The following is a 13,869-nucleotide window of genomic DNA, read 5'->3' as shown; positions in this document are numbered from 1 at the left end:
AGGAGCTGCCAAATGGCAGCTCCTGATTGGCTGCCGGTCCGTGACCTCCGATTGGCTCACGGACGGCATTGTAGTTAGAATAGCGCCGCGGCTTAGCCTCTGTCCTTCCAAGGCAGCTGCCGGTGCGCAGCATTAAAATAATTGTCGCCCGTTAATTAGTTAATGCGTTAACGCGATATTAACGCGTTAACTTGCCCAGACCTAATGTATATATATATATATATATATATATATATATATACATTTTTTTTTTTTTTCCCCCCAGGTGCCCTAAATTAAACCCTCTATGCCTTTGCGCAGCAGCTTCAGTAGATGGAATTGAAGAGCTAGCATTGTCATGACTGGTGGCAGCAGCTGCAGCGCTAGTATTTGCTTGGTGCTGCTCTTCTCTCGATTGATAGTCGTGATTATATTGCTGAACACACTCAAGTTGTACAAAAACTACTAATAGTATATATTTACGTGACCCTTTATTTCGGAAATCATTCATTGTGGAGTCACAGTATGTACATGTTATAAATATGCAGTGAAGAACGGCCTGCATATTCACAGTACAGTACTTGTATGTTATTGATACACAGTGGGGTAAAGTTCATTGACTGCCTGAAGTTAGTGGGCAGCAGGAAGGTGATTCTCTCCCCGTCTGGCCTCCGCTTCTCCTTGTAGACTGGCCTATATGGGGACTCCCTCCTTCAGATCAGCTTTGCTCTCTGCCACTGCCTTAGGCCCTGTTCCAATGTCCAGCTCCGGTCTCACAATACTACCACCTCCAGGCCCTCCCTGGAGCACATAGGGGGGGGCGTTGCTGGTCACGGTCCTCTGCGTTGGCCGTTGTATTGGGCACCCACAACCGAGAAGGTGTCCGGCAGCTCGGCAGGCAAGCAGGTCCAATGCCTCGTTGCAACACAGTCTCAGTGTGTCCTGCGGCTGGTCCTTGAGTCCGGGCATGGCAAGCGTCCAGGTACGCCTCAGGAGCAGCTTACCTGCCTGCTTCCTTCCAGATGGTGTCCAAGCCATGCCCCCGTTTGTATCATTTTCTCAAAGTTTTTATTTGCCTGCTTGTTTATATTTTATTTTTCTTATTTTTTTGGCTTTTTAGTCTTTTTCTGCCTTCTTAATGGACTCAAGATAATCCTTAAAATGAACCTTCTTTTGGGATTTAAATTTGGCATTGTTGTTATCCTCTTCTTTTTTTTTAAGAATGCTCTTTATCCCATAGACTGGTGTCATCTCTATTACCAGACGCCTTAGTTCTTCATTATCTATTAAAATGTAAAAAGAAACAGTTAGTAACAGGTAATACGCAGCCCACACTTATTCGTTAGTTATTAAGGGGTCTATTTATCAAAACAGACAGAAAAGAAAAATAGTACTTTATAAGGAAGCAATAGCTGGAGATGGTTACCACCTGTGCCTTGATAAATCATATAGAACTCTATCTAAATTTACAAACCCCACAAATCCATATCATTATTCACAATCGGCCAGGGGGATCCACAGTTGCAGCTTTTTGCTGCTAATTTTCCTATCATTCCCTATGAAGAGCTACAAAAACATTGCATTTTATACTGTCTTTTAAAACTAATCTTATATACACTGAACCAAAACCCAGTAGAATGATGTGATATCATGACACAGAGTAGGGAGCTATAATAACAACTAGAGATGAGCGCCTGAAATTTTTCGGGTTTTGTGTTTTGGTTTTGGGTTCGGTTCCGCGGCCGTGTTTTGGGTTCGAACGCGTTTTGGCAAAACCTCACCGAATTATTTTTGTCGGATTCGGGTGTGTTTTGGATTCGGGTGTTTTTTTCCAAAAACACTAAAAAACAGCTTAAATCATAGAATTTGGGGGTCATTTTGATCCCAAAGTATTATTAACCTCAAAAACCATAATTTACACTCATTTTCAGTCTATTCTGAATACCTCACACCTCACAATATTATTTTTAGTCCTAAAATTTGCACCGAGGTCGCTGTGTGAGTAAGATAAGCGACCCTAGTGGCCGACACAAACACCGGGCCCATCTAGGAGTGGCACTGCAGTGTCACGCAGGATGTCCCTTCCAAAAAACCCTCCCCAAACAGCACATGACGCAAAGAAAAAAAGAGGCGCAATGAGGTAGCTGTGTGAGTAAGATTAGCGACCCTAGTGGCCGACACAAACACCGGGCCCATCTAGGAGTGGCACTGCAGTGTCACGCAGGATGGCCCTTCCAAAAAACCCTCCCCAAACAGCACATGACGCAAAGAAAAAAAGAGGCGCAATGAGGTAGCTGACTGTGTGAGTAAGATTAGCGACCCTAGTGGCCGACACAAACACCGGGCACATCTAGGAGTGGCACTGCAGTGTCACGCAGGATGTCCCTTCCAAAAAACCCTCCCCAAACAGCACATGACGCAAAGAAAAAAAGAGGCGCAATGAGGTAGCTGTGTGAGTAAGATTAGCGACCCTAGTGGCCGACACAAACACCGGGCACATCTAGGAGTGGCACTGCAGTGTCACGCAGGATGTCCCTTCCAAAAAACCCTCCCCAAACAGCACATGACGCAAAGAAAAAAAGAGGCGCAATGAGGTAGCTGTGTGAGTAAGATTAGCGACCCTAGTGGCCGACACAAACACCGGGCCCATCTAGGAGTGGCACTGCAGTGTCACGCAGGATGTCCCTTCCAAAAAACCCTCCCCAATCAGCACATGATGCAAAGAAAAAGAAAAGAAAAAAGAGGTGCAAGATGGAATTATCCTTGGGCCCTCCCACCCACCCTTATGTTGTATAAACAAAACAGGACATGCACACTTTAACCAACCCATCATTTCAGTGACAGGGTCTGCCACACGACTGTGACTGATATGACGGGTTGGTTTGGACCCCCCCCAAAAAAGAAGCAATTAATCTCTCCTTGCACAAACTGGCTCTACAGAGGCAAGATGTCCACCTCATCTTCACCCTCCGATATATCACCGTGTACATCCCCCTCCTCACAGATTATCAATTCGTCCCCACTGGAATCCACCATCTCAGCTCCCTGTGTACTTTGTGGAGGCAATTGCTGCTGGTCAATGTCTCCGCGGAGGAATTGATTATAATTCATTTTAATGAACATCATCTTCTCCACATTTTCTGGATGTAACCTCGTACGCCGATTGCTGACAAGGTGAGCGGCGGCACTAAACACTCTTTCGGAGTACACACTTGTGGGAGGGCAACTTAGGTAGAATAAAGCCAGTTTGTGCAAGGGCCTCCAAATTGCCTCTTTTTCCTGCCAGTATAAGTACGGACTGTGTGACGTGCCTACTTGGATGCGGTCACTCATATAATCCTCCACCATTCTATCAATGTTGAGAGAATCATATGCAGTGACAGTAGACGACATGTCCGTAATCGTTGTCAGGTCCTTCAGTCCGGACCAGATGTCAGCATCAGCAGTCGCTCCAGACTGCCCTGCATCACCGCCAGCGGGTGGGCTCGGAATTCTGAGCCTTTTCCTCGCACCCCCAGTTGCGGGAGAATGTGAAGGAGGAGATGTTGACAGGTCGCGTTCCGCTTGACTTGACAATTTTGTCACCAGCAGGTCTTTCAACCCCAGCAGACCTGTGTCTGCCGGAAAGAGAGATCCAAGGTAGGCTTTAAATCTAGGATCGAGCACGGTGGCCAAAATGTAGTGCTCTGATTTCAACAGATTGACCACCCGTGAATCCTTGTTAAGCGAATTAAGGGCTGCATCCACAAGTCCCACATGCCTAGCGGAATCGCTCCGTGTTAGCTCCTTCTTCAATGCCTCCAGCTTCTTCTGCAAAAGCCTGATGAGGGGAATGACCTGACTCAGGCTGGCAGTGTCTGAACTGACTTCACGTGTGGCAAGTTCAAAGGGCATCAGAACCTTGCACAACGTTGAAATCATTCTCCACTGCACTTGAGACAGGTGCATTCCATCTCCTATATCGTGCTCAATTGTATAGGCTTGAATGGCCTTTTGCTGCTCCTCCAACCTCTGAAGCATATAGAGGGTTGAATTCCACCTCGTTACCACTTCTTGCTTCAGATGATGGCAGGGCAGGTTCAGTAGTTTTTGGTGGTGCTCCAGTCTTCTGTACGTGGTGCCTGTACGCCGAAAGTGTCCCGCAATTTTTCTGGCCACCGACAGCATCTCTTGCACGCCCCTGTCGTTTTTTTAAAAATTCTGCACCACCAAATTCAAGGTATGTGCAAAACATGGGACGTGCTGGAATTTGCCCATATTTAATGCACACACAATATTGCTGGCGTTGTCCGATGCCACAAATCCACAGGAGAGTCCAATTGGGGTAAGCCATTCCGCGATGATCTTCCTCAGTTGCCGTAAGAGGTTTTCAGCTGTGTGCGTATTCTGGAAAGCGGTGATACAAAGCGTAGCCTGCCTAGGAAAGAGTTGGCGTTTGCGAGATGCTGCTACTGGTGCCGCCGCTGCTGTTCTTGCGGCGGGAGTCCATACATCTACCCAGTGGGCTGTCACAGTCATATAGTCCTGACCCTGCCCTGCTCCACTTGTCCACATGTCCGTGGTTAAGTGGACATTGGGTACAACTGCATTTTTTAGGACACTGGTGAGTCTTTTTCTGACGTCCGTGTACATTCTCGGTATCGCCTGCCTAGAGAAGTGGAACCTAGATGGTATTTGGTAACGGGGGCACACTGCCTCAATAAATTGTCTAGTTCCCTGTGAACTAACGGCGGATACCGGACGCACGTCTAACACCAACATAGTTGTCAAGGACTCAGTTATCCGCTTTGCAGTAGGATGACTGCTGTGATATTTCATCTTCCTCGCAAAGGACTGTTGAACAGTCAATTGCTTACTGGAAGTAGTACAAGTGGGCTTACGACTTCCCCTCTGGGATGACCATCGACTCCCAGCGGCAACAACAGCAGCGCCAGCAGCAGTAGGCGTTACACGCAAGGATGCATCGGAGGAATCCCAGGCAGGAGAGGACTCGTCAGACTTGCCAGTGACATGGCCTGCAGGACTATTGGCATTCCTGGGGAAGGAGGAAATTGACACTGAGGGAGTTGGTGGGGTGGTTTGCGTGAGCTTGGTTACAAGAGGAAGGGATTTACTGGTCAGTGGACTGCTTCCGCTGTCACCCAAAGTTTTTGAACTTGTCACTGACTTATTATGAATGCGCTGCAGGTGACGTATAAGGGAGGATGTTCCGAGGTGGTTAACGTCCTTACCCCTACTTATTACAGCTTGACAAAGGGAACACACGGCTTGACACCTGTTGTCCGCATTTCTGGTGAAATACCTCCACACCGAAGAGCTGATTTTTTTGGTATTTTCACCTGGCATGTCAACGGCCATATTCCTCCCACGGACAACAGGTGTCTCCCCGGGTGCCTGACTTAAACAAACCACCTCACCATCAGAATCCTCCTGGTCAATTTCCTCCCCAGCGCCAGCAACACCCATATCCTCCTCATCCTGGTGTACTTCAACACTGACATTTTCAATCTGACTATCAGGAACTTGACTGCGGGTGCTCCTTCCAGCACTTGCAGGGGGCGTGCAAATGGTGGAAGGCGCATGCTCTTCACGTCCAGTGTTGGGAAGGTCAGGCATCGCAACCGACACAATTGGACTCTCCTTGTGGATTTGGGATTTCAAAGAACGCACAGTTCTTTGCGGTGCTTTTGCCAGCTTGAGTCTTTTCAGTTTTCTAGCGAGAGGCTGAGTGCTTCCATCCTCATGTGAAGCTGAACCACTAGCCATGAACATAGGCCAGGGCCTCAGCCGTTCCTTGCCACTCCGTGTGGTAAATGGCATATTGGCAAGTTTACGCTTCTCCTCCGACAATTTTATTTTAGGTTTTGGAGTCCTTTTTTTTCTGATATTTGGTGTTTTGGATTTGACATGCTCTGTACTATGACATTGGGCATCGGCCTTGGCAGACGACGTTGCTGGCATTTCATCGTCTCGGCCATGACTAGTGGCAGCAGCTTCAGCACGAGGTGGAAGTGGATCTTGATCTTTCCCTAATTTTGGAACCTCAACTTTTTTGTTCTCCATATTTTATAGGCAGAACTAAAAGGCACCTCAGGTAAACAATGGAGATGGATGGATTGGATACTAGTATACAATTATGGACGGACTGCCACGGTTAGGTGGTATAAAAAAACCACGGTTAGGTGGTATATAATACAATTATGGATGGACGGACTGCCTGCCGAGTGCCGACACAGAGGTAGCCACAGCCGTGAACTACCGCACTGTACACTGGTTGATAAAGAGATAGTAGTATACTCGTAACAACTAGTATGACGACGGTATAAAGAATGAAAAAAAAACCACGGTTAGGTGGTATATATTATAATACAATTATGGTTGGACGGACTGCCTGCCGAGTGCCGACACAGAGGTAGCCACAGCCGTGAACTACCGCACTGTACACTGGTTGATAAAGAGATAGTAGTATACTCGTAACAACTAGTATGACGACGGTATAAAGAATGAAAAAAAAACCACTGTTAGGTGGTATATATTATAATACAATTATGGATGGACGGACTGCCTGCCGAGTGCCGACACAGAGGTAGCCACAGCCGTGAACTACCGCACTGTACACTGGTTGATAAAGAGATAGTAGTATACTCGTAACAACTAGTATGACGACGGTATAAAGAATGAAAAAAAAACCACGGTTAGGTGGTATATATTATAATACAATTATGGTTGGACGGACTGCCTGCCGAGTGCCGACACAGAGGTAGCCACAGCCGTGAACTACCGCACTGTACACTGGTTGATAAAGAGATAGTAGTATACTCGTAACAACTAGTATGACGACGGTATAAAGAATGAAAAAAAAACCACGGTTAGGTGGTATATAATACAATTATGGTTGGACGGACTGCCTGCCGAGTGCCGACACAGAGGTAGCCACAGCCGTGAACTACCGCACTGTACACTGGTTGATAAAGAGATAGTAGTATACTCGTAACAACTAGTATGACGACGGTATAAAGAATGAAAAAAAAACCACGGTTAGGTGGTATATATTATAATACAATTATGGTTGGACGGACTGCCTGCCGAGTGCCGACACAGAGGTAGCCACAGCCGTGAACTACCGCACTGTACACTGGTTGATAAAGAGATAGTAGTATACTCGTAACAACTAGTATGACGACGGTATAAAGAATGAAAAAAAAACCACGGTTAGGTGGTATATATTATAATACAATTATGGATGGACGGACTGCCTGCCGAGTGCCGACACAGAGGTAGCCACAGCCGTGAACTACCGCACTGTACACTGGTTGATAAAGAGATAGTAGTATACTCGTAACAACTAGTATGACGACGGTATAAAGAATGAAAAAAAAACCACGGTTAGGTGGTATATAATACAATTATGGTTGGACGGACTGCCTGCCGAGTGCCGACACAGAGGTAGCCACAGCCGTGAACTACCGCACTGTACACTGGTTGATAAAGAGATAGTAGTATACTCGTAACAACTAGTATGACGACGGTATAAAGAATGAAAAAAAAACCACGGTTAGGTGGTATATATTATAATACAATTATGGATGGACGGACTGCCTGCCGAGTGCCGACACAGAGGTAGCCACAGCCGTGAACTACCGCACTGTACTGTGTCTGCTGCTAATATAGACTGGTTGATAAAGAGATAGTATACAATACTACTAATATACTGGTGGTCAGGCACTGGTCACCACTAGTCACACTGGCAGTGGCACTCCTGCAGCAAAAGTGTGCACTGTTTAATTTTAATATAATATTATTTATCATGTACTCCTGGCTCCTGCTATAACAACCTGCAGTGCTCCCCAGTCTCCCCCACAATTATAAGCTTTATATACAATACATTGATGTGCAGCACACTGGGCTGAGCAGTGCACACAGACTGAGTCACTGTGTGACTGTGTATCGTTTTTTTCAGGCAGAGAACGGATATATTAAATAAAACAAACAACTGCACTGTCTCTGGTGGTCACTGGTCACTGTGATCGTCAGTCACTAAACTCTGTCTGCACTCTCTTCTAATCTACAGTATCACAGCAATCTCTCTCTCTCTCTCTCTTCTAAATCTAATCTAAATGGAGAGGACGCCAGCCACGTCCTCTCCCTATCAATCTCAATGCACGTGTGAAAATGGCGGCGACGCGCGGCTCCTTATATAGAATCCGAGTCTCGCGAGAATCCGACAGCGTCATGATGACGTTCGGGCGCGCTCGGGTTAACCGAGCAAGGCGGGAAGATCCGAGTCGCTCGGACCCGTGAAAAAAAAGTGAAGTTCGTGCGGGTTCGGATTCAAAGAAACCGAACCCGCTCATCTCTAATAACAACATAAGCGTATAATAGCACAAGGGGAAGAGGAGGTGGGCATCAGGCAGTAGGGCCCTCCGGGGGTTTTCTATGTACTCCTAAGGGCCAGTCCGACCTAGCTATATGATATCTCACAGTCTATTGCCACAGGATATCTGCATTCCTTCCCTGGGGAGAAGACCTTTCCCTGTTCCTCCGCTCAGAAGGAACAGGGCAAATGTCAGCTGCGGCAGTGCATACACTAACCAATGCGGCTGACATGACACTTCAAAATGTTGCATCGGACGTACATGCTGAATGGTCTGGCATGTCTGACTGATCGATGTTTTCAGATCAGTCATGTAAATATACAGTACATGTCAGAAGGATAGGCCAGATAATTGTATACAGGGCCAATGCAAGGTTTCCAGGTGCCCTAGACAAAGCTACACAATACCTACCCACCCACCACCATCACCGGTAAAGCTGCCTGGTACAGTATTGATTAGTTTTAAAATTTACCTAGGTTTTTTATTATTATTATTTTTATTTTTATTATCATCATCATCATCATCATCATCATCATCATCATCATCATTCTATGTTATGCACACTGCACCATACATCAGCAGACCCTCTGCTGATATAGTGCTCTTGTGCATTTGTAGAAAAATAGCTTCACATTAGTCTACTGTACAGTACACCAAAGTTTGCTGCCGTGCTGTCTAACTTGCCACACCACCCTAGCTTTCAATGATGCCATGGTGTGATTGCGCATGCACAAACCCCCAGCTCCTGTGGACTGCATCACCTGAAGCCCATAGAAGCCAGATCAGATTGGGCTATGCCAAAGGCAGGGATTGGCTTCATATAAGAAGCCAGCTCACTGCTTATCACAGCCCAGTCTGACAGTCCCAGAGAGAGGAAACACCAACCAATGGGACTGCCTTGTGTGTCTGTGACTGACAGGTAGAACTCCCAATAGGAAATGACTGCTAGTCACAGTAAAGCCAGTGCAGTCTCATGGACTGCATCTTGTTCAATAACACTAAGCTGCATGGCAGATCTTACCTGGGGTAAAATCCACCACTGCATACCAGACAACTTACTAGTGAAGCCTACTCTTCTCAGTCCCTGGCAGCCCTGCTGGTTACCTCTTAAAGGAAGAGGAGGCGATAAGGGAGTGAGAGAGTAGGCCAGGGCCAGGCTCTGAGTCCAAAGGGTGATGGACTTGTAAACAAGCAGTGCTGCCAACGCACAACAAACACAGCGTTGAGAGGATGCCAAGCACTGGCAGTGACAAGTACATTGCCTGTGGTGAGGTGACTGACAGTGGTGGCTAGCCTAGAACAATGTCAATTTTTTTTAAAACAGATTCAGCATCAGCATGTGGCTCCCTCCAGTGACTGGCGCCCTTATACAGCTGCCTAAATACATTTACATCCAAAACAATAGCAAGAGTAAAACATTAAGGGGGATAATTGTAAAATATTAGAGATAGATAAAGTGGAGAGAGGTAAAGTACCAACCTATCAGCTTCTAGCTGTCCTTTTTCTAGTATATCCTATAAGAAGCTGATTGGTAGGAAGGAACTTTAACTCTCTCCAATTTATCTCTCTCCAAGGCTTGATACATCTCTGCCTAAAGGGTTTTGCATTCTATGCTTCAACAACATGACTAAGAATAGAGCTGATTTTGTTTGTCCTGTGGTCAGTACATTTATGTATTACTCTAGGTAATGTTACCTGGGTCTGTAACAAAGTTGGCTTCGATGTCTTCCTCTGGGTCAGCCTTTGACCTCCATTTCTTACAACTGCAGAAAATAATGAAAAGTAGTCAGTAGCAGAACACAGAAAGTAACCATGGGGTCTCCATGTCTTATATGACTTCAAAGGCAATATATAGTGGCACACTATGTATTAATATATCACTTAAATAATATCTTCATATGTTAACACGAATCATTCTGTATTAACCCTCTCCATATCCAAATCGTCTTAAAAGTAAATCTAACTTTTTGCTAGTTGCTCACTCCCTCTCTCTCCCCCTCTCTTGATATGTTTGTTTTGTTTATATATTTAAAGTTGTAAAATATAGTTTATTTAAATAAATTCCCTTTCCCATAATTCCGAGTTCCTGTTTCCATTGTAGGTGTTTAAGGTCATGTACAGACATATTTCTTAAATCGTCACTGTAATCCCAACTAGCAGGTACTGAAGTGCCTAAACCTGCATGAGAAATGTCAGGACGACAACTTAGCAACTGCGGCATGTGACGGTTTCCTATAGATCAAAATTCTGACTTTTACTATTGTAATTAATTAAGTTCAGATACTTTACACCATTGGATATTGGCATGGGAGGTTAGCCATTACATAGGATAATATACCTTTTATCTAGATAAATCAACTGTAATATTATTTGTACATGATGTTAGTAACTTACCAGGTGTAAATGATGAAGGCCAATACACCCAGAAAGCATGCCAAGCCCACAGCTATATAAGCTATCTGTGGTCCTCTCAGTGACTGGAGATTAAGGCCGGCTGTACAAGAAAAATAAAAGTTTAGGTGAATACATTTCATTTCATTTGCAGCCATGTTACACATATCAATTCCTTATATCAGTGGTTCCCATACATAGTCCTCAAGACACCATAACAGACCAGGTTTTAAGGATATACATGGCTGACCACAGAGGGTTAAATTAAAATTGAGGTACTAATTAATTCACTCAGAATCAAACATGAATGTCCTTAAAACATGGACTGTTAGGGTGCATTGAGGACCAAGTTTTGGAACCTTTGGTTTATGAAAAGCAATCATGAATACAAAAGAGTTGCTTCAGCTACATGAGCAGTATTGTTACTAATAACCTCTACATTCTGCATACACAGGGGTACATTTACTAAAGCTTTTAAAACAGAGAATTGGTGACATTGCCCATAGCAACCAATCAGATGCTGTCTATCATTTTCTAAAAGGCAATAGAGAAATGATAGACAGCATCTGATTGGTTGCTAAGGGCAACATCACTAATAAAATGTCTATCATAGACTGTTCTTCATTCATGCGCATACACCAACATCCATAAAGAAATAACTGACACTGACACCAGGATATGTTTGCCAATAAAATTGTCAGCTTTTATTAACACAAATGGTATGGTGCAAGGAGGGACGGCCTATTTAAATGTCCCTATTTATTCTAACCTTTTAACTGTGGCTGATCACAACACAAAAGGAGGCAAAGGCCCAACTTCAGCCCGGCCTCCATCGCATAACAAAGGGGGGTTATTAAGGGCCCAATTTCAGCCCAGCCCCCATACATCCCAAGGGGAGGCTTTTAAGGGGCCCAATTTCAGCCCAGCCCCCCACTCATCACAAGGGGCCACCATGGGCCATTTGCCACCCCTTGTGTTCTTTCTCTTTATCGGAAATACCGTGGCCAACTCTCCACTCAAGGTATTCCCCAACTTCCACCCAAAGGTGCTCAGGTGTGTACAAACTCCACCGGAGACCGAAGCCCACCTGGTCCGATGGAACTCCGGCCCCGTAATGTATCAAACTCCACCACCTTCACATCTCCTGAGCACCTATAAAACTCTTTAAATTACAGCCACAATTTCAGGCCGTCCCAACCCGCCAAGCCGACACCAATAATAAACTCCTCTAGGGCGGGTGGGTGGGTCAATTTTCACTGAGGAAAAAGGGGGAGAACCTAATCAGTCCTCTGCTTATAAGGACTAAGCCCCTCCCATCATCAGACTCCTCAGTCAAATCATAGGCCCATAGTTGCCATGGATATTTCCACTTCTCCAGCTGCTTCATTCAGCCTGCTATTCAGAATTTTATGTCACTACAGCCATATAAAATGTCCTCCGTTCTCTTAAAATGTCTATCATAGACTGTTCTTCATTCATGCGCATACACCAACATCCATAAAGAAATAACTGACACTGACACCAGGATATGTTTGCCAATAAAATTGTCAGCTTTTATTAACACAAATGGTATGGTGGCAAGGAGGGACGGCCTATTTAAATGTCCCTATTTATTCTAACCTTTTAACTGTGGCTGATCACAACACAAAAGGAGGCAAAGGCCCAACTTCAGCCCGGCCTCCATCGCATAACAAAGGGAGGTTATTAAGGGCCCAATTTCAGCCCAGCCCCCATACATCCCAAGGGGAGGCTTTTAAGGGGCCCAATTTCAGCCCAGCCCCCCACTCATCACAAGGGGCCACCATGGGCCATCTGCCACCCCTTGTGTTACTTGCTCTCTATCGGGAATACCGTGGCCAACTCTCCACTCAAGGTATTCCCCAACTTCCACCCAAAGGTGCTCAGGTGTGTACAAACTCCACCGGAGACCGAAGCCCACCTGGTCCGATGGAACTCTGGCCCCGTAATGTATCAAACTCCACCACCTTCACATCTCCTGAGCACCTATAAAACTCTTTAAATTACAGCCACAATTTCAGGCCGTCCCAACCCGCCACAGTTTCAACGAAACCCCGCCACCATACCTCTACCTTAAAAACTAACCTTAACTACTCCTAAAAAACCTTCAACCTATCAATAAAACTCCTGAGAAAAAAACGCTAACCACAAATCTCCCATAAAAATTTCAATACCCCTCAAATTCAGATGGACACCATCGGCCATATAAAGATGAGGAGCAGAAACTGAAATTGAGGGATGTGGGACCACAAACCCCCAATTTTCGCTAACAGCTCTGCCAACCACAGAATTGATCCGGCGCCGGATCAACTCAATGGCAGCCGGTCTGTCTGCACCCCTCCACACTAAACGAGGGATAATCTCCGACCATCCTACACTCAGAAAGCACAACCTGTTCTGTAGACTAACTACATCCCTAACTATGGTTTTCCGAAGATCTAAACCAGACCTCCTGGTCAGATCATTTCCGGCAACATGGAACACCACCCTCAGGGGGTATCCCGACCTCTCCACTTGCTGCCAAAAAAGCGGGATGACTTGCTCCCACCGAAGTCCCCTCACTCCAATCCATCTGACCAGATTAGCTTCCGGGGACTGAAGGCACTCAACACCAGACCTTTCACCATAATAAATGTATGAGTGCCCCATGATCCAAATCGGACACCCGTCCAAGCGCAAATCTGAAAATACAAAAGCATTCACAAAACTTATTGAACAAAAACCCCTAAAACCAAAATCTTGCAACAACATTACCCCAAAAACATCCCTTTAAAATCTTGCTAAAATGGTTTAACATTTATTTATTAAATATTTTAATTTGGCCTCTAATGTGATAATTTTTGAAGAGAATTGCTCTCTGACAAAGGGAGTTAGATAAGGGGGGGGGGAATCAGACTTGACGAGAGGCGAAAAACACACCTGACAGGCGGGTATGAACCCCCAGGCTTAAGGCACCTGACAGGATAAAAAATTCCTCAAGACCCCCAAATATGGCGAGTGGCTGAAACCTCAAGTCTGATTTTTTTTTTTTTTTTTTTTAAAACAGGTCAAAACCTGATATATTTCCGAAATACATCAGACTTCCACCTTCCCAAGGATCTAATTT

At 45.3% G+C, this 13,869-nt stretch overlaps 1 long non-coding RNA gene across 1 annotated transcript; it reads right to left on the bottom strand.

The window, feature by feature from the left end:
• Window positions 1-453: 453 nt before the first annotated feature.
• LOC134947764 (uncharacterized) lies at window positions 454-10,115 on the bottom strand. The gene is made up of 2 exons (XR_010182758.1): window positions 10,050-10,115; window positions 454-1,262 (listed from the first exon to the last, which is right to left on the bottom strand). It is a non-coding gene; the product is annotated as an uncharacterized LOC134947764 (long non-coding RNA).
• Between the last annotated feature and the right edge of the window lie 3,754 nt (window positions 10,116-13,869).

This window comes from Pseudophryne corroboree, chromosome 8, assembly GCF_028390025.1.
Source record: "Pseudophryne corroboree isolate aPseCor3 chromosome 8, aPseCor3.hap2, whole genome shotgun sequence".
In the NCBI taxonomy this organism is placed as follows: Eukaryota; Metazoa; Chordata; class Amphibia; order Anura; family Myobatrachidae; genus Pseudophryne; species Pseudophryne corroboree.
This window is presented reverse-complemented; position numbering and strand designations above follow the sequence as displayed.